The sequence below is a fragment of the Physeter macrocephalus genome, chromosome 16, assembly GCF_002837175.3.
Source record: "Physeter macrocephalus isolate SW-GA chromosome 16, ASM283717v5, whole genome shotgun sequence".
Taxonomy (NCBI): Eukaryota; Metazoa; Chordata; class Mammalia; order Artiodactyla; family Physeteridae; genus Physeter; species Physeter macrocephalus.
Genome location: NC_041229.1, coordinates 75,114,216 through 75,138,321, shown reverse-complemented (window position 1 = coordinate 75,138,321; position 24,106 = coordinate 75,114,216). Strand labels below are relative to the sequence as shown.

General features: G+C 38.4%; 1 protein-coding gene and 1 pseudogene across 1 annotated transcript in view; both read right to left on the bottom strand.

The window, feature by feature from the left end:
- Window positions 1–24,106, bottom strand: part of NELL1 (neural EGFL like 1) — a 939,503-nt gene that overhangs the window by 263,504 nt on the left and 651,893 nt on the right. The window lies entirely within an intron of this gene.
- On the bottom strand, window positions 20,187–21,585 carry LOC112063592 (isocitrate dehydrogenase [NAD] subunit gamma, mitochondrial-like; annotated as a pseudogene).

The following is a 24,106-nucleotide window of genomic DNA, read 5'->3' as shown; positions in this document are numbered from 1 at the left end:
AAGAGGTTATTCAACCTCTTTTTATGCAAAATTTTGGGATTATCCAATCATGCAGGATATGCTCAGAATGCTTTGGGGACAGCTCCAGTTCTTGCATGAAAGGTAATCTAGGTACTTATATCCACGATCTATTTTAGAGATTTTTAAAACAGAATCCTGGCTATACAGGGACATGTTATTAATATTTGTATAGAAAAAGATAAAGAATATATATCTGATTTTATGCTAACACGCCACATAAAGCAGTTGCTAAAATGCATATGCCCTCAAAGCCCCAAATAGACATACACAAATATAGAGAAAAACACAGGGAAAAAAACATCTTTTCCCAGGCATGGAAAATACACACTTTTGTAAAAAGGTAATTAAAACCTGCCTATCAATACAGGCTAACAGGGGACTTCCCTGGTGGTCCAGTGGTTAAGACTCCATGCTTCCAGCGCAGGGGTTATGGGTTCCATCCCTGGTCAGGGAACTAAGATACCACATGCTGTGCAGTGCGACCGAAAAAAAAAAAAAATACGGGCTAACAAAATAGACTTCTTAAAGAAATATATTTCCCATGGATTTGTGCTGCCTCTGTGCTCCAATATAATTTTATAACATTTAGTTTACAAAAATTGACTAAGGAGATATTTAGTATATTGCTCTGCAATGCAACATTTAATTTTATAGCATGGATAATGCATTTCTTTTTACAAATGTATCAGTTTATTGATAGCATCAATAAGCTGCTTCAGTCATTAAACACTCAGTGAGAAACAAGTACAGCTACAGATTTCCTTACTGAAACACACAGATTAGTTTTCAGCTCATAAAGCCACTACACGGGTTACTTGCTTGGTGTCTGCAGTCCATGCACTGAAGGTGCAAAGGAAAGCTCAGCCAACTTGAATGACAGACTGTACACACATTAACCCTTTGGATGGATTCTCAGCACCCATCAGATACAGATGAAAATGGCTAAGATGCACTCAGTGCTCTGCAGGATCTAGCCCTGTTACCTCATCAGCATCCTCCTCTTCCACTCCAAAATTCAAAGCCCTTCCTGCCTCTGAACGTGCACACAGGTTGTAACATCATTGCCTACAGGCTGTAACATCATTGCCTGCTTGGCCACCACCCCTCCAAACCACCATCCTATGTTAAATTCTTATAATATGACATCAACCCTACTGGATTTAAAAAAAAAAAAAAAAAAGGAACATCAGCTAATTCCTGTACCTTCTCCCTGGTTCAACCGATGATTACTTCCCCAGAAACCAGGGGCCTTTGTTGTCCCAGAAACTAGGTCAATTTACAGTCACACACTCTTGTGATAGCCTCTATTATTTTTACAGCATGTATCACAACTGTCATTAACTAATTCTTTGAATTGATCTATGTCTTCCCACAAGATTATAAAGACCCAAGAGGACAGGCACCACGTTTGTTTTTGCTTTGCTTTGGATCCATTGCTAACCTAATGCCTGACACATAGTAGCCACTCAGTGACTATTTGCTGAGTTAAGTTTCTGTTATTCTTGACACAACACTAAATGTCAATGTGTTATTGTCATTATCAGCCTGTTTGGACACTAATTCACAGTGAGAGTGAACACTAACATTATTACAATAAGTGTAAAAGAAAGTGCACATACTTAAGGCCAGATAGATCTGGTTTCAAGTATGAGCTCTGCTACTTACTAGTTTTATATAACTTGAACAAGTAAATAGTTCCTCTGAACCTCACTTCTTTCATGTATTAAATGAGATTTAATACTAGTTTTCTCACACAGTTTTTGTAAAGTTTAAAAAATGAATATAATGCACTTATCACAGCCCCTTACACATGACAAACATTAAGTAGAAATGCCTTTATTAGGATTAAGAAATTGTAGCTCCTATCCCTATCCTGTCTAATATAAAGCTACATCATTAAGAGCATAAACATTGGAATAATAACTAGAATGAAGAGGAGTTGGTTCTTTATCATGAATGATTAAAAATAACTTACATTTTTTAAAAGTTCCCGTTTTACTCATCCAATTAGGAAAGGCTAAAGAGGAACTCTTCTTGACAAAATATTTGCTTTTAAATCAGTTCTTATCTTGTCACTGAGGAAGAGTGGGAGTAATGAAGAGCAGGAAGGTGAAACATTTTAAAAATCATTGTATGAAATGAAAAAAAAGTGTTACATTCAGGAAATATATATTTAAACTATTCTTTAGGCTTTAAGGGACAGTATAGGGTGAGGAAGAGAGCTTTGGAGTTTGAGCTGTAATCAAAGAGAAGTTATACCAATTGCTTGCTATGTGACCTTGAGAATGTTACCTTACGTTTCTGATTAATAAAATAAGGATAATTATGATAAATTACACTTGCTCCAAAGAGCAGATGTAAAACTGAAATAGAAGCATACATATGTTACGTGTTTAACATAGTGTGTGGCGCATAGTAAATTTTCTGAAAAATGGGGGCTCCTTGGGCTTGTCTGAAGGTTAACTCTACCTAGGAACTTTGCTTTCTTCAAGGCATTTTAGAGCCTCATTGCTCCACAATACTCTTCCTTTTGATGAAATTCCTATAATGTGGTATCAACCCCATGGGATGATCAAAAGAAACATGTTTGACATACAGCACCTAAGCAGTTCAAAGAGGAAATTAAACCATTCACTGTGTGTATAATTAGAAATAATGTCAGTGGCTTATGATTTTATCAAAAGATAATGTCATAAGAAAATGGTCTCCCACTGCTAAATAAAACTTGAAAGTAAAGTTGAAGAAGTGGTAGTGTGTTGGGGAGGACGGAGAGAAAAGGAAAACAGAATTTTATAGAAATGAAGCAAAAAATAATCTCTTGATGCTCTCTTCTTCCTAGAAGACAATAATCTTGGAAATGGAATCACATGCTCTATGGTAAGAGACTAAGACACTTATTGATTATTCCTTATAGAGATAGTTGATGCTGCTCCATCCCATTTCCATACCTATACACACTTTAGGCATATTTCTTCAAAATCTGACAAAGTAATGCAGGGTCTTACAGGTCACATTTCCCCTGGATGACCTCCTAGAAGCCCTCACAGAAGGAGAGTTTAGGGAGGCTTAATTTGCCCTCATTCTCAGCAGCTTTCTTCCTTGGTGTCTTAGCTCAGCACCTCAATTTTCAAGTCAGGTTAGCTTCCTTTTACACAATGTTCATGCTACATCCACCAATATTGTTATCTTTGATAACTCCATACTGTGATATATTATAGCCTCCTTTACATGCAGTTTCTCCTTTAAGCTTTACAACAACCTCAGGAGGTATTTACTGTTTTATCCCCATATTATAGATGAACACACTGAGACTCTGAGCAGTTGAATAACTTTCTCAAAGTCCCTCAGTGGTAAGCGACAAGGCCAAGGTTCCAACCTAGAGCTGTCTGATTCTACACAGCCCATGGTCTTTCCTACATGTGTTTAGTAATGCTAAGCACTTGGTTTCACACAAGCTTTTTGTTTAGTTTGGTTGCTACCCGTGACCAATAGCTCTGAATCCTTCTGAGTCGAAATAAGAATAGAGACCCATACTCACTTAATAACTTTAAGAAATTAATTCTGAATGCTAGTTTTACTTGCTTCTGTCATTGACCAATTAAAAATTGATCTTGGGTTCAACTTGACCATGTGAGCTGCAGGCTGCTGAACTGTGGTTCAATCTGCTAGTTTAAAGCAGTGGTTCAGATGAACCTCTCTTCTGAAAAAGCATAAAAAGCTTTTGGCTTTTAGCTTAGAATTAAAGCTAGGGAAATGCATCACCACATTTTCTCATGGTATAGATCACAGAATGAATTCTTCTGTCCTGGGCTGTCTTTTGAGGGATGTGGTTAGATTTCTGCTCCATTGCTGTAGACAGATGTTCAGAACAGACTGCCTAGAAAGGAATCATGTCTGCCTGAGTTCAAAACCATTATATATTCACCATGAGCCATTGTTCTTTTCGTGTGTGTGTGTGTGTGTGTGTGTGTGTGTGTGTGTGTGTGTATCTGTAAATATGTATGTGTGCTTGGGAATGGGTACAAAATAATTTTGTAAAAGGAAAAAGGAACTGTCTTTTTAATTATTTTTTCCTGTTATCTGTATTTGCTTTTATCTCATTAAAACACACACACACACATGCATGTATGTATTAGGGGCTAGCTGCACCTAGAAAGGAATCATGTCTGCCTGAGTTCAAAACCATTATATATTCACCATGATTCATGTGTGTGTGTGTGTGTGTGTGTGTGTGTGTGTGTGTGTGTGTGTATCTGTAAATATGTATGTGTGCTTGGGAATGGGTACAAAATAATTTTGTAAAAGGAAAAAGGAACTGTCTTTTTAATTATTTTTTCCTGTTATCTGTATTTGCTTTTATCTCATTAAAACACACACACACACATGCATGTATGTATTAGGGGCTAGCTGCAAATGGATTAAATGGAGTATTTCCATCCATAACAGATCAGGTATAAATCTATTAAAGCTTCATGGATACTAACATCTTTTAAATTTTAATTAGCCAAAGAGCTGTCAGTGTTCACAGCCATGACACCTTTCATGAGAAAACTGTATCCCCTGATGTAGAGTCACCAAGGACCATTCAAGCAGAGCAATAATGCAGTCAGAGTGTTCATTTTTAGAGCGAATATCCAAAGAAACATACAAATAAATTGCAGAACTGAAAAGGAAATAATGAGGAAAGACACACTGTCAACATCCTAATTCTTCATAGAACAAACCTATAGTTAAAGAATCTAATTTCCATTCACGGCATAAAATAAGATTAAAAAAACTCAGACCCCTTTTATGCCTGATGACTTTGGCTTCTATTGTCCCTAAATGTTATTACATCTCAGAGTCACATGGTAAAGTTGAAAGATACCACTGCTAATAAAAAAAAAAAAAAAAACTTCCACAGAATCACATGGGGAAAAAAATATTCCCCTTTCACCTGAAGTATAAATAACCTTGCATTCATAATTTCATACACTTTCCTATAATCTCCTTATCTCTGATTCTGGCATAAATCCAACTGCAGAGTACGACCTATGATAAATGAGAGAATGAGCTTTCTCATTTATTAAATGAAGTCAATGAGAGTTTCATCTGGCAAAGCATACTGAAAGGAGAGAATCGAGGATTTTAATTTCAAGGACAAGATTGCTTTCAGAACATCCAACTCAAAAGAAGATGAAAAGGTTGATATACTGCAATTAGTGCAGAGGCTCCTAGTGCACAAACAGAAGTTTCCTGAACTTCCCGTCATCACCATTATTATACTTTGGAAAGAATCAGAATGGAGATGCATGTGAACTCATGAGCAAGTCGAACTAGTTGATGCAGTTTATGCTCAGATTTTCAGCTCTACTTCCTAACATGATTTATTGGGTGCACCTTTATTCCACCAGATGTATCACTAAATTGATCCATTTGTATGGATGAAATGACCCATCACATCAGGAGATTGACCAGCTGCTCCAATGAGTTGATTAATTGTTTCAGTTATATTGACTATTGGGCTTGACCCAAAGACTTGGCCTTTGCAGATGCAGAATTCTGAGTGTCATATCCAAATGAAAAACACTAGGCTCCAATAGATAAAAGGTGCAAGGACATGGGCAGGCATTTCAGAGAAAAGGAAACAACTGGCTAATCAACATAATTTCAGCCTCATTAGTAATTTAAAAAAAAACATTAACAAGCACCAGTTTTCACTAGCCAAATTAGCAGACAGAATTGATGCAAAATAATTCATATCCTTTGACCCACTAATTCCAATGTGAGTATGGTTTTGTCGGAAAACAATCAATATGGAAAAATGCGCACTAAGATATTCACTGCAGTGTTAGTTACGATTATGAGAATTCGGAAACTGAAATGTCCAAAAGTGTGTGAAAGGTTAAGATGATTGTAAATGCTCAAGATAGAAAAACATGCAGCTATTTTCTTAAAATGATGCTTATGAAATGTTTATAAGAAATGTAATATATACATAAAATCTATATTGCCTTAGACTATGCAGTGGATACAGTTTGATAGCCTCTGTTCACCACATGGCTTTGTAGCATGACACTTTTGCTCTGCTATTTATCATATTCTCTTCATATCTCTTGGAAACGTACTTTTGATAAACACATTGCTGCATTTTACTTGCTAGAATGGCAATAATGATTAATTTGAATGCATTTATGCTTGTCACCCAACAGGCATCAAATGATTCTCTAAATACCCCTAGAATCTATGTGCTTCTCAAGTCTTTTGCAGTGTAACAATCCTTTAAATAGGAGATTTTTACTGCTAAATTAAATTTCGAATTCAATAACCATAAACAAGGAATAACACATCTTCACCTGCACATTTTTCACACCGAGCTCAGAGTAAAACATCATTTCTTATTTCCTTGATGCCTCCTGTCATTCCCAAGGAAAGACTGACCATACATTCAGAGAAGAAAGTTAAATGTTACTTCAAAATACAATTAAGCCTCAAGGTTTGTCTCTTAGAACAGATGATTGCACCCTGGAAATTTTGGTGGCTTAGTAAACCTTGGTGATCAAAGTGGCCTTCTATTACCTAAGAAATAAAATTTGGACTCTCTTGTGTGGCACTGAAGACCTCTCCACTGTGCCTCCTATGCATGGGTCCATCTTCTTCCCATATTGCTTCCTCACATAAATGAAATGTCTTAAAAGACCAAGACATCCAATGTTTTACTGTCCTTTCTTACACCATATTCTTCGTCCTGGAATGCCTCTTCCTATCTTCCACCATCACATTCCTTAACAGGAATGACTATAAATTTATTGGGGGCCTCCTATGTGCTGGGAACTTTTGGAAGCACTTGGGATACACCTTGAAGCAAAGCAGACAAAGGTCCTTGCCCTCACTGGAGTCTGCATCCCTGAATAGGAGAGACAGACGATAAACAATGTAGAATAATTAAGCAGAGGATACATAATATAGAATATTAGAAGGTGAAAATACTAAGTAAAAAACAAAAAAACACAGTAGGATAAGGGAGATTAGGAGTGCAGAAGATACAATGTAAGCTGTGAAGAAAATGTAGGCTCTAAATTAGCATAAAAATATGGGCTGCATCTGTCTGTGCTTTAGAGAAGAGAGTTAAATTTTATTTTTCAAGCAAAAAAAGTTGATTTATCTGAGATCACATGGCTAGTTAGTTCAGCCCAAAGGACTAGAACTCAAGGCTCCTGAAGGCCATTCCAATGTTCTTCCCTATTAGAAGCTCTTGCTTCTAATGGGGAAGCAAGAATGGGTTTGGTGTAAAAAGAATGGGTTTGGGAATCAAAAGGTCCAAGGTTCAAGGCCTGTCTCTTGGACAAGTTACTTAACTCTTTTCCCTAAAACTTTTCTACCTAGAAAATGAAGATAATTACAGTACCCACATCACAGACATGCACAAAGGCAAGAGGAAATGACACATAGAAGACATTTTGACAGTGCCTGAAATATTGGAAGCACATGTTAAATGCTATTGTAATTTTTTGTTTGTTTTTAAATCTCATTAGAATACCAAACACCTATACCATAACAATGAACAGCAGATGCCAGCTTAGATATTAACATTAAATGAGCATCTACTATATGTAAAAGTTTATACTGCTTAGAGATCTGTCATACATGTGATGAGTAAATTAGAAACTTTCATGCCAGTGGCTTTTTTATGTTGTTTTTTATAGGAAGCTGACTGCTAGAAGGTTTCAGAGATCAAACAAAGCTGGAGGTCATGGTAGCAGATGCAGTTCTCCTTCTTAAAATAGTGGACTTGGACATTAGTTCATCTTTGACAAAAACTGACTTTTCACAATGCCCTCTAATTTTCTGGAAGAATAAATGCTTCAATTTCTTCCACGATATAAAAAATCATACCCACCTGGAAAAAGGTATATTTTTATAAGAAGAACATCTTTCTGAAATTTATCCAGGCCCCCAATAAGAGCAATTTGAAATATATCTTAAGGTGTATTTCTATCCACAAACACACATCTGTATTTTTTAGGTACTCATCTGATAGCATCATACATGTTTTCTTCTAGACTCTAATCACCTTGAGGAAAGAACCAGTTTTTCTTTACTCACAATTCCTAGCACACTGTTCCTAGCTTCACTCATAGTAGGAACAATAACTATTATGGAACAATAAATGTCTGGTCAACACATGGATCAATACATATCTGGTGCCTTGGCTTATCCTTAGTTGCTGAGAAGAGTCCTGATATATCACAAAAGAGGAAATAGTTTCCATATATTTCTATATAAAGGCAGAAGCTAGAATAACAATGTCATTGTTATTGGTGGATCCTAATGAACCCATCTCTCATGTAGAATCTCCTTTCACTTCCATTCTATTCTATTCTATTCTACTGTATTTTTTGGCTGCGTCATACCATACGGCACGTGGCATCTTAGTTCCCCGACCAGGGATCGAACCCGCGGCCCCTGCATTGGAAGCGTGGAGTCTTAACTACTGGACCGCCAGGGAAGTCCCTCTCTTTTCACTTTAATTTTGGGTTTGGCAGTATGACTTGCTCTGAGGTAAGGACCTCAACGAGTGTCATAGAAGCAGAGCTTGATAAGCACTTACACATTAGGGCTGGCTTGTCTTTCTGCATTGCTCCCTTTTGGAGCACATCCATCATGCAGTAAGAAAGCCTGTCTAGCCTAACGATGGCTGAGATGTCACATGGAGGAGAACAGAGATGCCTCAGCCAACTAGCATCAACTGCCAGCCATGAGGATGAGATTATCTTGGACGTTCCATGCCCTGGATGAGCCACCATCTGATTGTAGCCTCACGCATAATCCCAGCTAACAGCACACTGAGCAGACGAGGCGCTCACTGAGCCCAGCCAACCCCAAGATCACAAGAAAGAATAAACCATTGTTGTTTTAAGCCACAGCACTCCAGGTTGTTTGATGTGCAGTAACAGTTAACTGAAACATAAAGGAAAAGCTCACATACTTAAGAGTCAGACAAGCGTGGGTCCTAGACTCCCTCTCTGCCACCTACCAGTTTTGAGACCTCTTGGCTCATTGCAGAACCTATTACAATTTAGTTTCTTCATCTATAGAGTGGATAAAGACACCAACCTCACAGAATTTCCGTGAACATGAAATGAAATAATGCCACACCTAGCAAGCACCCCGAAGATAGTTAGCTGTCATTGTGAGCATTGCTGAGCTAATAGAAATAATGTGGACTTAATTTCTTTTTAAAAAATTTTTTCTTTTAATTTTTATTGGAGTATAGTTGATTTATAATGTTATGTTAGTTTCAGGTATACAGCAAAGTGAATCAGCTATACATACACATATATCCACTCTTTTGTAGATTCTTTTTTCCATATCCATATAGGCCATTACAGAGTATAATATGGACTTAATTTCTTGGTAGTGTTATTGATAGAAATCTCATTTGGTAGTTCAACCTGAGCTATATATTTTATCACTTTTCCTCACTTTCTCCTTAGCCTCTGTCAGATCCAGACCTTAAGAAAAGTGTTAGGAAAGTAAATGGAAAAGATTCTATTTCAGACAAGCCTCCTAACCACTTTTCCCGACCACCTGGCCTCCACTCTCATTCCCCCACCACAATCTCTCATCCACCCAGCAGCCAAAGTGACCTGTCCAAATTCTTAAACCACTTCCCATCACTCTCCAACTTTAAACCTACCTATGGTCTGGCACCTATGAATCCTAAAGCCCTTCATCTGAGCCAGAACCCTAGCTGACCATCACCACATCCCTCTCTCACTGCCTGGCCCTGCTCTTTCGCTTCTACAATGTCCTCTCCAGCGAAACCAGTCGTCTTGCTTCTTCAAATGCCCGGAGCTCTCCCTGACTCAGTGCTTTCCCTTCCCTGTTCCTGCTACTTGCACCAGATGTTCACGTCTCTCAGGCATCATTCAGAGGTAAGCTCAGGTGCCACCTCAGAAAAGCCTTCCCTGATTAGCTCAAGCAACCCACATCCTCAGTCCTTCAACCACCAGCTGCTCTCAGTTACAGTACCCTTGTTTTGTTTTGTTTTCTTTCTTCCTCCCTTAGAACTTGACATAATTTTCATTATTTGTGTTTGCAGGCTCACTGCCTAATTTCTCTTCTGGCAAATGAAAGTCCTATGATATCAGGGTCATATTACATGACGTGAAAATTATGTGAAGTTTAAATTACAGTGTCCATAAGTAAAGCCTTATTAGAACACAATCACATGTATTATCCTGTGGCTCCTGTTGCTTTAAAATGACAGCATTGAATACTTGTAACAGAGACCACATGGCCCACAAAACCTACAATATTTACTATCACACACACACACAGAGCTGACGCTGGCCTAGAGCAGTGTATGACTTATTACAGGTGACCAATCTGTATAAATCCGAGGGACCTTTTATTTTTTTTAATTTTTATTTATTTATTTTTTTTTGTGGTAAGCGGGCCTCTCACTGTTGTGGCCTCTCCCGTTGTGGAGCACAGGCTCCGGACGCGCAGGCCCAGCGGCCATGGCTCACGGGCCCAGCCGCTCCGCGGCATGTGGGATCTTCCCGGACCGGGGCACGAACCCGTGTCCCCTGCATCGGCAGGCGGACTCTCAACCACTGCGCCACCAGGGAAGCCCCGAGGGACCTTTTAAAAGGAAAAATAATACCCAACAGTGAAATCTTCCAGGACCCAGGCACAGGCAACATCTGACCAGGGATACTTTTCCCCACGAAAAGCCAGTTAAGTACAAGTTTCTGCCTAGGCCCTCAGAAGTCTTCCAGGTTCTTTATTCTCTGAACGCACTGTGCTTCCATAAGGAGCAGAATTCCAAGTCTGCGTTCTCATCAAGGGTTCTAACTGATCCACACACAGAGAAAAGCTAAATGAACAACACTGAAGATGTGTGGAAAAACTAAACACAGATTTCTTAATAAACCTGAAAATAGCTTAATAAAGCTGAAAATAGGCTCCTGGAATCCCAAGGCATGTTTATTTCTGTTTAAATAGATGACTTCGCATAGACTGTTATCAGCTCAGCAGGGATCCTGAGAGAAGTACTTTCCTCCTCCTGTGCATTTTAAGCTCTTTTCCAATGAAATTCAGCTGGATTCTATAGAAAGCATCTGTCAATCTGGAGAAAAACAATAACCATAGCCAAGTAATGCTAATACCCTCAGCTGCCCATTTCTGGAGTGCTCTAAACAGACAGGAAATAGGCTCACTGGAGAAGATCAAGAGTTTGACAATCTTTTTTGTAGAAAGGTGGCTTCTTGGAAAAAGAAGATGAAAATATCAGGTGGAAGAGTGATAAAGTTATTCTCACTGGAAATGCTGTTGTGGTGGTTTGTTTATTTACCTGAACCAGAGGAGTGTGGTGAATGTTCGAGCCATGGGCATGCCTTTTGCTACCATAACAGAGAAGAGGTATGTGCAACTACGACAGACCCCAGGCAGAGCCTAGCCTATGGGCAGCTTCTCAGGGCCAACAGGGGAGTAGATGATGCCACTGCCATTAGAATGAAAGATGATTGAAGAGGGCAACAGATACAGTGTCAAATGAAATGCAAGGCCATTTCCAGAAGGAGTGAGAAATCAAAATGGTATCAGAGCAGCAAGTTCACTCTAGAGCTAATCACCAAGGAAGAAAAGATGACATGTTTCTAGAGATCTAGTTCACTATCAAGGAGGCATTTGAAAGAGATGAAGGAAACAAGAAGGGTGCTGGAAAGAACAAAATGATGAACAGTGCTCACACAGATACTGACAGAGAAAAACATGAAAAAGAACAGAAAGCCTTTGAAGAGCAGCTGTTGGGCTGAGAAGGAGCTTAAGAAAAATAATAAATCTTCCTAATCACAAGAATTAGAGTCAACTACGATGAGGCGTCTAATCAGGTTCACTAATCAGTGTAAAGAGTTCATTCCAAAAAAATCACTTCACAGAAAAATCAGATGCTCCCCTTAAACCTTGAAAATCTTACCTTTTAGATAAACATCATTAGGGCAAAGTTTTGTAGGTAAAACGAGTTCAACAGTAATTACATGCAAAATAAGAAAGGATGGGAGTTAACAGTAAAAGCTGTGAGTATCAGGTAATGGGCAGAAAATGGCTTGTGATGGTATTAAGAGCTCTCCCAGTCAGGGTCCTCCCCTTCTGTCTCCTACTTCTCCTTTCTTTTTCTTTCTCTCTCTCTCTCTCTCCCTCTCTCCCCCATAGAGGTACAACTTTCTCTGGGAAGATTTCTGATTTCTCCTCTTCTGTGCTCTCATGGAGCCTTGCTTATACCTCTATTACAATACTTATCACACTCCATTTTGTACCTCAGAGACACTGCAGTTTCAGTTCCAGACCACCACAATAAAGCAAAAATTGCAATAAAGCGAGTCACACAAATGTTTTGGTTTCTCAGTCCATATAAAATTTATGTTTACACCATACTGTAGTTTATGAAGTACACCATAGCATTATGTCTAAAAACACAAGGTACATACCTTGATTTAAAAAAAATTTGTTGCTAAAAAATGCTGACCACCATCTGATCCGTCAGCAAGTCGTAATCTTTTTGCAATCATAACATCAAAGATCACTGATCACAGATCACCATAACAAATATACTAACAAAAACGTTTGAAATATTGCAAGAATTTTACCAAAACGACACAGAGACACGAAGTGAAAAAATGCTGTTGGAAAAATGGTGTCAACAGACTTGCTTGATGTGGGGTTGCCACTAAACTTCAAGTTGATAAAAACACAATAAAGTGACGAACAATAAAACAAGGTATGACTGTAATTCCTGGATGATTGTTGATTCCCTCAGCCCCAAGGGATCCTCGAGAGAAAGGACATTGATAGGCAAGCTGCACCCTCAGTGGTTTGCACAGCACCCAGCTCAAAGCAAGTGTTCAATGGAGGACAAACAACACTGAGGAACAAGTGAATAAGTAAAAGAACAGATGGATGAAGTTACTGTGCAACAAGTACCTTGCTGCTGGCAAGAATAAAATTGGCATCCGAATAACCTAATTCCATCACAACATGAATACCTTGAAAAGGATCAATGCCAGAGACTTTTCTTACTGTGGAGTAAACACGTTATTTATAAACCAGGCTTTCCAACACCTTTTTCTGGTATTTGGCATATAGTTGATTTGTGACACCATGCTTTTTCACAGAAATTACATCGTTCATCAATCTGAAAAATCAACCCTAGATGAAGTACCCTAGGTATGGCTCCAGCCACAGCCTTAAATAGTTAAATATTATTTCATTTGAAATTCCTTTGCATTTCTTTCCACATTACTACTAATATACCCAGAAATCTCGACTTCTTCCTTTGCTATTATAGATTTCTGCACAATAACTTCAAAATCTATTTTCTTTCATTTTTCTCATTTCCCATGTTCCATTTAGGAGATAATGTAAATGCCTAAATAGGAAGCAACTCCAAATATAAGGAAAATGATTCTCTTTCTATCAGTGATAAGATCTAAAAAAAGAAAACAGGAAGAAAAAATATTCTGGGCAAAGTTGAATGACTCTGAGGGACATATTAATTAGATAACTATCTATGCATACTATTTGATTTATGGATTCAGTTATTACACATAGTTGTACTGAATGCATTATTTAATAGGTGATATTAAATAATAGATTAATTTAGAATTATTACTTTTTCCTTTACCATGACATTGAAATAATTTCATTTAATCTCTTCCCATGAATCTTGACCTCAAGGTCTTCCCCAACCCAGAGTCATTTTTCAAGTTCTCCAAAGTCTTCCAAACCTATCATCATCCCATCTGTCTAAGTTGTTTGAGATAAAGCACTTTTTGAATCTGTATTTGATGCTTTCATTGGAAATCTCAAGCAAAGTCACAAGAATCCAATTGTATAATATTAGGATTTATTTCCCCATTTGTCTAGCAGGTAAATATATGTGATCTCCACAGTGTGACCAAAACCTGAAATTTGTCATTAAGTGATTTTTAAAAGGCACATATATAATGATACTCAATACTTGCAATTATGACAATATGCTCCCAGGAATAATGACTCATTTTTTTGTTGAAGGATTTTTTTTTGCCTCCTTTAAAAATTTATTCTACAGATAATTTCTATAAAAGTCCCAAACTGGCATAGCTAATGTCCTTTTTTTCCCTACTCCAAATACTTTGTCATTCAAAATCAAAGAACTGACAGAACACCTGTTAATGTAAGAACATTATATGGATTTGAATTTAAGGGAATTCTTTTTTTCTGAGGGATAAAAAAGGGGGAAAATACCTTGTATTCAAACATACACCATATTTTCTTTCTCCCTTCTGGCAACAACCATTCATTTACATCTATTTGTCATGAATTAAATTTGGCATTAGCTCTAGCAAACCAGATGCTTAAGCAGATGAAAGCTCAGACTGGTGTCTTTCTCAGCAGACACTGTTTTTACTCAGGCTGTGTTGGTTTTTAAGCATTTGCAAAATTGGTAACAAGATATTCCAATTTTTAAATTGCTTTGTGAAGTTGAGTCATTTTTGTTTTCCATTTTTAATGTGTCTCTTTTCTCTTTTCCTTGCATTTCTTAGAGCAATCACAAATGCAATATATGTAGCTTCCCATGTCAGCATAAGCAAATTCATTTCAATGTGAAGATTTTACTGCATTGAGTCCCCAGGTTATGCAAATTGTCAGACAAACTCCAAGAACCAAGTGTCCCCTTTCAAAAAATTTCTAGCTCTGTAACAGCTTCCCGCAGATATTTTACATATTCCCAGCTGAGCCCCCAGTAAACTGTCATTTTCTTGCAACCTCTGTAATGATCCAGAACTGGATAAATTTATTCAAAATTCTCCTCTTTCCAAAATTCAGCATTTCTTTTCCACTTCCTATCATTATTTTATTCTCTTGTTTCAAAAGCACATCATTTCTTTTCCATGTTTTGTCTTTTTTTAATCTGCCATTACTACAAAGAAGCAGTTTGACTATTTGATTTACCATGTTCAACATGTGATGCTTGATTCTGGCACTATTCTCCTGATTATCTGGATATTCTGCCTTTCTCATCCTGGGCTATCTAGACAACCTAAAATGTGGGGAAGCAGTTTAGTAATAGTGGTTAGACACTGGTGCCACTGGCTTGATTTTAATCCTGGCTCCATTATTTACAATTTGATCGACCTTGAGCAAGTCAGTTATCTTTTCTGCGCTTCAGTTTCTTTGTCAATATAGTTGGCTCATATGAGGATTAAATGAGTTAATATATGTAAACCATCTAGGACAGTACCTAACACATATTAAGGGTTAAAAAAATGTTAGCAATAACTTTTCCTATAGATTACATTAGGAGATAGCTGTGGTATAACGAACAGAGATCTATTGCTGAAACCTAATCCACTTTCATGTAAGAGTATGAGAAACTCACCATGTACAAACCCTCATGACCATTTAAACACCTGGGTTCTAGAGCCACAGTGCCAGAACTGGAACTCAGGCTTCACCACCTGTTAATTGTGTGACCTTAGACCAATTTTGTAACCTCTACATGCCTCAGTTTTCTCATCTATAAAATTGGGAATACAATAATAATAATCTGAGAATTAAACAAAATTCTCATCTAATATGAGAATTAAATACAATTCTTCATGCAAAGCATAAAGAATTATGCATGGCACATAAGAAACAAAAAAAATATTAGCTAAAATCATTATTATCTTCAATCCAATTTGGTATGTATTTAATTAGTACCTACTACATACAGTGCACTATGTTGAGTAATACAAGATCCAGAAAATGGGCTAAAATATCCCTATCCTCAAGGAGCATACAATTTATTAAGGCTCAAGTAGATAAAAAATTAATACAAGACAAAATGTGAAATGAACAAGTTCAAAAGTCCAATAAAAGTGTTTTGTGCATTCAGAGAGGATAAGGGGAGTATATCTGGATGGGGGTAATCAGAAACCTTCTCATAAAGGAAGTACTTTTGGAACCTTGAATAATGTGTAGACTTGTAATAGGCAGAGACTCAACTGGAAAATTCCTTAATGAGAGGAATTACATTACATAGAAAGAAAAGAAAATGTTGTGCTTAGGTAAATGAAGGTATTTATATTGCCTGGAACATTATCTAGGAAAATTGGAACCTCTAAGAGTGGAAAGACAGTGTGAGCTAAAATTATGGAGGGTTTTGAATACATAACAAATTGAGGGAACAGAGTAATGGCAATCTAAACACTGCTTTAAGGAGATTTGTCTGATGCCAACGTTGAAAATGAACTAGAATGAAGGAAAAGAAGGGAAAAGGTGAAGAGCCCAGTTCTCCTTTTGTGTTCCTTAATTGTGATTTAAGTGGCTTACAATAAAACAAAATATAAGAAAATGAAATTAATAGAGCAAAATACATTAAAATCAAGTAATAGAATGAGAAGAGAAAATTTCAGAGAGGAAAAAAATGCTGAAGGCTTTTTCCTGTGCCTCCTAGTAGCCAAGGCAATGAGGGAAACTTTCAATTGATTAAATACCTCACATTATCTAGTAGCAGAAGGGCACAAATTCACAGTGAAAAACACAGGTTTTCCTGGTTCTTAGAGGAATCTTCCCTGTTGACATTTTAAACAGATTCATTGTTTTCCCCAAAATTCAGAGATGTCCCCTAACAAGATTTTGAATACCAGAAAGCTGAAGTAAGAATGTTAAAACAACCTTCTAGAAAACAAAGTCTATGAAGATGGTAGTGAGGAGAGATATTTACAGTGATACTGTTTAGCTGTCCAACTTTGTATTGACATTTATTGATAGCAGAATTTAGCTTTAAACAAAGCAGAATAAACTGACAAACCTAAGATTAAAATTATGTAACAATAATACAGAAATCTTCTCAAGAAACAGAGGCAGCCTGCCAACTACCCGTTTTATGGCCTTGAGGGCTTTAGTGCTCTCTAGAGAGAAGCAATCTTGTAAAGGTTCATAGACTGGAGCCAAACAGGAGAATTTTGCAATAGATTAGTTCTTCCAATCCTCCACTCCTACCTGGGAATTCAGTCCATTCTTTTCTTCCTTCCTTTGACCTTCCTTCCTATCTTCCTTCCATTAATATTTAGAATGAGCATACGCTAAGAGCTTGTCCCTGTCCTAGGTGCTGATGCTATAGTGATCAATGACTCAATGGCCCCTGTTGCCAAGGAACACATTGTATAGTAAGGTTGATGGGAAGGAAAGCATGTAATGACAACTGGAGAGAAAAACACTAAATAGGATACACAGAGGACTCTGGGGGAACTGGGAGTTCCTCCCTTCAATCTCAGCAGGGAACGGAAAGAGCTAGTCAAGGAAGGCTTCCCAAAGGTGGTGACAATTACATCTAGTCCTCTAGATGACAAGGAGATCATCTCCAGAAGGGGAGAAGAAGCAAGACCACATGCAAAGGCCTGAACTAGAAAGAATACATGGCTCTTTGACAATGAGCTCTGCCTGCACTCTCTTGTGCCACTTTGTGCTGTTATTGGAATGGGGAGAGGGGGTAGAAATGGTGAACCTGGAGAAGGAAGTGGAGCTCAGAATATGGAAGGTCTTTCATGCTGTGCTCAGTTGACTTTCTTTCAAGGCCAAAGGAAAGCTGTTGAATGAGAAGTTTTAGGTAAGGAAGTGACATGATCCTATTTCCCTTTTAGAAAGCTCAGGCTGAGTGCACTGTAGAAATAGATTTAAGTGGGCTAAACTATAGGCAGGACACAATGTAGAGAATGAACAGAGATTGGGAAGTCACCAAAGATGAGAAAGGTTAATGAGAAAGGAGGGGTAAGTGAGAAAGAAGAGAGATGGCTGGATTCAAGAAATAAAAAGGAGAGAGATAAGGGGACTTGATGAATAAGCAGATATGGTTTGCTACCCTAGCTGAAAGTTAGTTACAAACCCATAATAGAATAATAGGTAAAGTAACTTAGCCAGTAAATTCCAAAGACAGTAATGAATTAATAGCATTTCCCAGTTCTCCTCAGAACTAGCTTTTAGAATGGTATATAATGGATACTAATGAAAATAATAATTTATAAACTACACCAAGCACTTACCTTTGGACAGGCACAGTGCTACCAGCTTTATGTGTATTTTCTTGCTCTATTTTCCCAACAACACTATTAGGTAGGTACAGTTATTATCTCATGTTACATATAAGAAATGTTAGGTAGTGTCACCCACATCATTCATTTTTTGGTTGATTCAATAAACATATTACTTATTTTGTATGTACCAGTCATTATGTTAGGGGATACAGAGGACAAGGAAAAAGAATACACGGCATTTGCCCTAGAGATGTTCATAGCTAAGTGGGAATATCAAATACTGATAAATGGAAAATTACACTATGGTGTACCAGGTGCCATCACAGCAGTCTGGCCCAAAAACTATGGGAAGATTTTGGAAACAGTCATCTTTAACAGAGAGGGGAAATTTCAGCTCAAATGTATCTATCAGCATAAATTCCCATTGTCAGATAAAAGCCAATAGTTGGGCTACTATCTGCAGTTGGACTGGCTGTGCGATGAGTAAATTTCCCTAGCCATGAGAGAAAGGGGTACAGCGTGGGGAGAGTGGGTTAAGGTAGTACGGGTTCACGTAGCATTGGAGGTAGGGGGACTTCAAGCCAAAAATCCACCCCTTCTCCTCTCATCAAGCCATGCCTCTGGTTCCAGGTCTATATCTGCCCAGAGGAAAGCATCATACAGGTCAGTGGCAGACATGGCCAATGACATGTCCAGTGTCCAATAAAAGGAATACCATCATTATTTTATAATTGACTTCTCCCTGCTTGCCTTGTTCTTCAAGAAAGACTTCTAGGTATGGTTGAAGGCAGTCATTTCCTCCTCAAATTAAATCCCCTCAAACTGGCATTTGGTTTTCCAAACCCTGAGCCCTGACATTATACATAACGAGGATAGGTGAGTTTAAGGTAATATGATAAGACAGAGCCTTTTGGAAACCATAAGGACTTTTTCAGGTCTCAGTCCAATGTCTTTAACTTATGGCCCAAGAACCATGGTAGGATCCAAGGGTTATAGCTGAGACACAGAGGTTTCCGAAATATTATTAAGGATTTACTATTTTTCTCAATCTCCCTTCTATCTGCAAGCTATTCCTGCCAATAAAACTACTGTAAATTTTTATAGTCATTGCTTTTATTTCCTACTTGAGTAATAAATATTTCCCAGCACTAATAAAATTATCATTTTTGTTTGTGCTTCTCCCACCTATGAGCTTAGAATTACTGTAAATAAAATATATTATAATAAAATGACAGTAAACATTCAAACGAGCTCAGTGTTTTTCATTTTCTTATGTACATTCTCTCTTTGAAAGAGAGATTAAAAGAAAGTAAACCACAGAAGACTGTAAAGCAGTGAGCATGGAGTTTACAGTCCCTGGTTCTATTTGTATAGCAAAGAGTCATGGGCCCAGTGCCTGTTAACTGGGTATATAATGTCTAGACTCTTGAGCTTAGAGGCTCAAGGAAGGAATTCAAGAACCCCCTTTGCAGGTGTGCTGCGGTACTCAGAGATGCCCATGTGTGAAAAATTACACCAGCAAAAATTCCTTCCTCACATCAACAAGACCAGGGGAAAAGATAGGATATCTAGGAGGGAGTGGAAGCATTCTGAACTAGCTCAGCTTTATGGTACCTTATTTATTATTAAAATGACAATGTATATTTTGTAGGCAAATTTTATTGCACCAATTAACTCATTAACAACCTCTAGAGAGAAGCCAGACTCCTTTGCAGGCTGGTTTGCAGAATTTTAATGACCCAGATAAGAGAAAATCAGTGTGCCACGTTCTGGAAAAGGCCCAGGACTCTATGAACAACTTTGATTTATTCATTGTATCATCTCATAGAAAAGTGTGAATTGTGGATTAAAATAGAGAAGAATTCCTCAATACATATATGACAAAACAGGTATAGCTAATATAAACCAGCAATGTTTATGGCATTTATGGCATTCAAATTTAATAGAAAAAAATTCAGACTTGATTCCCTCCCCCTACCTCTTCTGAGTTGGAACAGGAGCTAGTTTATTCTAGAGTCCACATTAGCCAAGCTGGCTGGGCTTTCTGACTCGGTAGAGTAACGTAAAGTGTGGGACAGGAAGGAATTTGAAGGCTAGCTCAGCCTCTAAGGCAATGACCGTTTAATTGGCAAAACTGATGTCATCTATGATATTTTGAATGACATCCGATGTGGTACCCTGGCCTCCAATGTCTGGAGTTTGCATGTCTTTGTTCTCCATTGGTGCCAAGACTGCAATACGAATGGAGGTGGCATAGGAATGGAGCTTGAGGTAATCCAGAATGATACAACTTGCCAGCAGCATGGCAGTAGGGTGGGCCACATTTTTATTGGTTATAGTCTTGCCTGATAGCCTTGAGGCCATTTCAAACACCACATATATGTGGCCATAGTTGGCACTAGGCCCAAGGCCTGCTCCCCCAACCAACTCTGTGCAGACGTTATTGACAATGTTGCCATAACGACTGGTCATCACCATGACATCAAACTGCTGGGGCCAGCAGCTGCATGGTGGTGTTATCCACAATCATGCCCTCAAAAATGAGCTGAGGATAGCAGGATGCCACCTCCCTACAGCACTGGAGGAAGACACCATCTCCCAGTTTCATGATGTTGGCCTGTGCACAGCTGTCACTTTCTCGCACCCCATCTGCTGGGCCAGCTGGAAAGCATATTCAGCAACATGCAAAGTCTTGGCCTTAGGAATGATCTTTAGGCTCTCTATCACTCCTTGCACATTCTCATGCTCCAGGTTGCTGTATTCACCCTCTGTGCTTTCCCGAACAACTAAGATGTCTATGTCTTGTGCCTAGTTTCCACACCTAGTAGACTCTTAAAATGAATGACGTTAGGGCTTCCCTGGTGGCGCAGTGGTTGAGAATACGCCTGCCGATGTAGGGGACACGGGTTCGTGCCCCGGTCCAGGAGGATCCCACATGCCTCAGAGTGGCTGGGCCCGTGAGCCATGGCCACTGAGTCTGTGCGTCCGGAGCCTGTGCTCCGCAACGGGAGAGGCCACAACAGTGAGAGGCCTGCATACCACAAAAAAAATTAAAAAAATAAAAAAAAAAAAAAAAAAGAATGACGTTGGCATAGAGATCTAGAGTACTGCGAAACACACTGTTTTGTGATTTGTGAGATGGTGGTAGGTTGTAGTCAGTTTCAAAGTTGCCCTTCAAGGCCACGTGGTTTTGATGGACTGCCATGATGGCACTGTGAACTTCTTCCTCTTCACCTGAAGTGGAGGTAATCTGCACCTCCTCAAAGTCCACGGGCACACACACATGTCTGAACACATTCTTGATGTGCAGCATAAGTTCAGGTCCAATGCCATCCCCAGGAATCAGAGTCACGGTGTGCCACCCACCATACTTAGCTGCTGGAGGAATGTTGTGTTTAAAAGAAAAGCTCCTCAGTGAGGTCTCATGGCCAAGGAAAATCTCCCAAGAATGGCCTAGAATAGTTGGTGGAAACATGGCCTTCACAGAGCACCTGGCAGCTATCAGCATCTTCAGTGCCATGATCCATAAGTGGAGATTTAATTTATGTAAAAATACGTGCTTTTCCTCTTGGCTTGAACTGGCTTCTTTTGGTGGAATTCTAGATCCAAAATTCTTGCCTCGGTCACAGTTGTCTCTCCTTCCTTGTACTCTATTTTGGACAGACATTCTACTGCAGTGAGAGACAGAGTACTAGTCACAAGGAAATGTGTTATAGAGTAGAAAATACACTTTGGAATTGGACAATTCATTAAGCACATTCAATGTACCCACATGATATACTTAAAAATAGACTTCATATTTTATAACACTTTTAGGTTCACAGAAAAATTGAATGGCAGGTATAGAGATTTCCCACACAAAGATTTCCTTGCCTCAAAACTACAAATCAGCCCTTCTGTTTATCTTTTTCCCCAGAAAGCTATCTATTAAACAAGTACCAGCACACCATTGTGAATACCTTCTCCCAAGTAATATGTCTCCTTCACTGGGATTAGCACTTCAGGTCAGGTCTTTTGGAAATTTAAATCGTTTTCTAATAAGTTCAAACAATTTATTAGTCTCCATTAATTGCATTAGGAAACAATCCAAGGGCCTATTTATAACTTCAATTACAGTTGTTTTAATTAATTAAAGCTATTGATGGGCTCTGAAAGTTGTTTTGGTAACAATTTAGTTCTTGATTACAGAATACTTTCTATTGATATTACTTATCTTTATTACATTTGTTTTATAGTCCATCAACTTCTACCAATTTTTCTCAGTTACTTAATAATTAAACTTGAAAGTAATGCCAAAAAAAAAAGATTTCCTTGCCTCTACAAAGGCACAGTCTCCCCAGCTATCAAGATCCTACACAGAGTGGTACATTTGTTACAACTGATGAAACTACAGTGACACCTCATTATCACCTAAAATCCATTGTTTAAATTAGGGTTCACTCTTCATGTTGCAAATTCTGAGTTTAGAGAAATGTATGACATATATCATCTAGTAGATTCATACAGAGTAGTTTCATAGCCCTAAAAATCTTCTCTGCTTTGTCTCTTCATCCCTCCCTCTCTGCAACCACTGGTGTTTATTAATTTATTTATGTATTTTTGCCGTGTTGGGTCTTCGTTTCTGTGCGAGGGCTTTCTCTAGTTGTGGCAAGCGGGGGCCACTCTTCATCGCGGTGCGTGGGCCTCTCACTATCGCGGCCTCTTTGGTTGCAGAGCACAGGCTCCAGACGCGCAGGCTCAGTAGTTGTGGCTCACAGGCCTAGTTGCTCCGCGGCATGTGGGATCCTCCCAGACCAGGGCTCGAACCCGTGTCCCCTGCATTAGCAGGCAGATTCTCAACCACTGTGCCACCAGGGAAGCCCTGCAACCACTGGTAACCACCTATCTCTTTAGAGTCTCCAGAGTTGTGCATTTCCCAGAATGTTGTATAATTGGAATCATACACTCTGTAGCCTTTTCAGATTGGCTTCTTTGACTTAGTAATATGCATTAGAGTTTCCTCCATGTTTTTTCATGGCTCTGTAATGCATTTCTTTTTTGCATTGAATAAAATTCCATTGTCTAGATGTACCACAGTTTATCTATTCACCTACTGAAGCACATCTTGGTTGTTCCCAAGTTTTGTGAATGATGAACAAAGCTACTATAAACATCCATGTGCGAATTTTGTGTAGACATAAGTTTTCAGCTCATATGGGTGAATAGCAAGGAGCAGAGTTGCTGAATCGTATGGTAAAAGTATGATCAGTTTTGTCAGAAACTGCTAAACTGTCTTCCAAAGTGGCTGTACCATTTTGCATTCCCACCAGCAATGAATGAGAATTCCTGCTGTCCCACATCCTTGCCAGCACTGGTGTTGTCAGTGTTCTGGATTTTGGCCATTCTAATAGGTTTGTAGTGGTACCTCATTGTTTTAATTTTCATTTCTCTGATGACATATGATGTGTAACATCTTTTCATATGCTTATTTGCCACCTGTATATCTTCTTTGATGAGATATCTGTTAAGGTTTTTGCCAATTTTTAAAATCAAGTTATTTGTTTTCTTACTGTTGAGTTTTAAGGGTTCTTTGTACTTTAGATAACAGTTCTTTATCAGATGTGCCTTTTAAAAATAATTTCTCCCAATCTGTGGTTTGTCTTCTCATTCTCTTGACAAAGTCTTCCTGCAGAGCAGAAGTTTTTAATTTTAGTGAAGTCTAGTTTATTATTTCTTTCATTGATCCAGTCTTTAGTGTTGTATCTAAAAAGTCCTCCCCATACCCAAGGTCATCTATAACAGATTTTCTCCTAGAAGTTTTGTAGTGTTTCATCATACACAGAAGTCTATGGTCCATTTTAAGTTAATTTTGGTGAAGTGTTTGAAGCCTGTGTCTAGATTAATTTTTTTGCATATGTTGATGTCCAGTTGTTCCAACACCATTTGTTGAAAAGACTCTTTATTCCATTGTGCTGCATTTGCTCCTTTGCCAAAGATCAATTAACAATTTACATGGGTCTGTTTCTGGGCTATTATCTTCCATTGGTTTATTAATCTGTTCT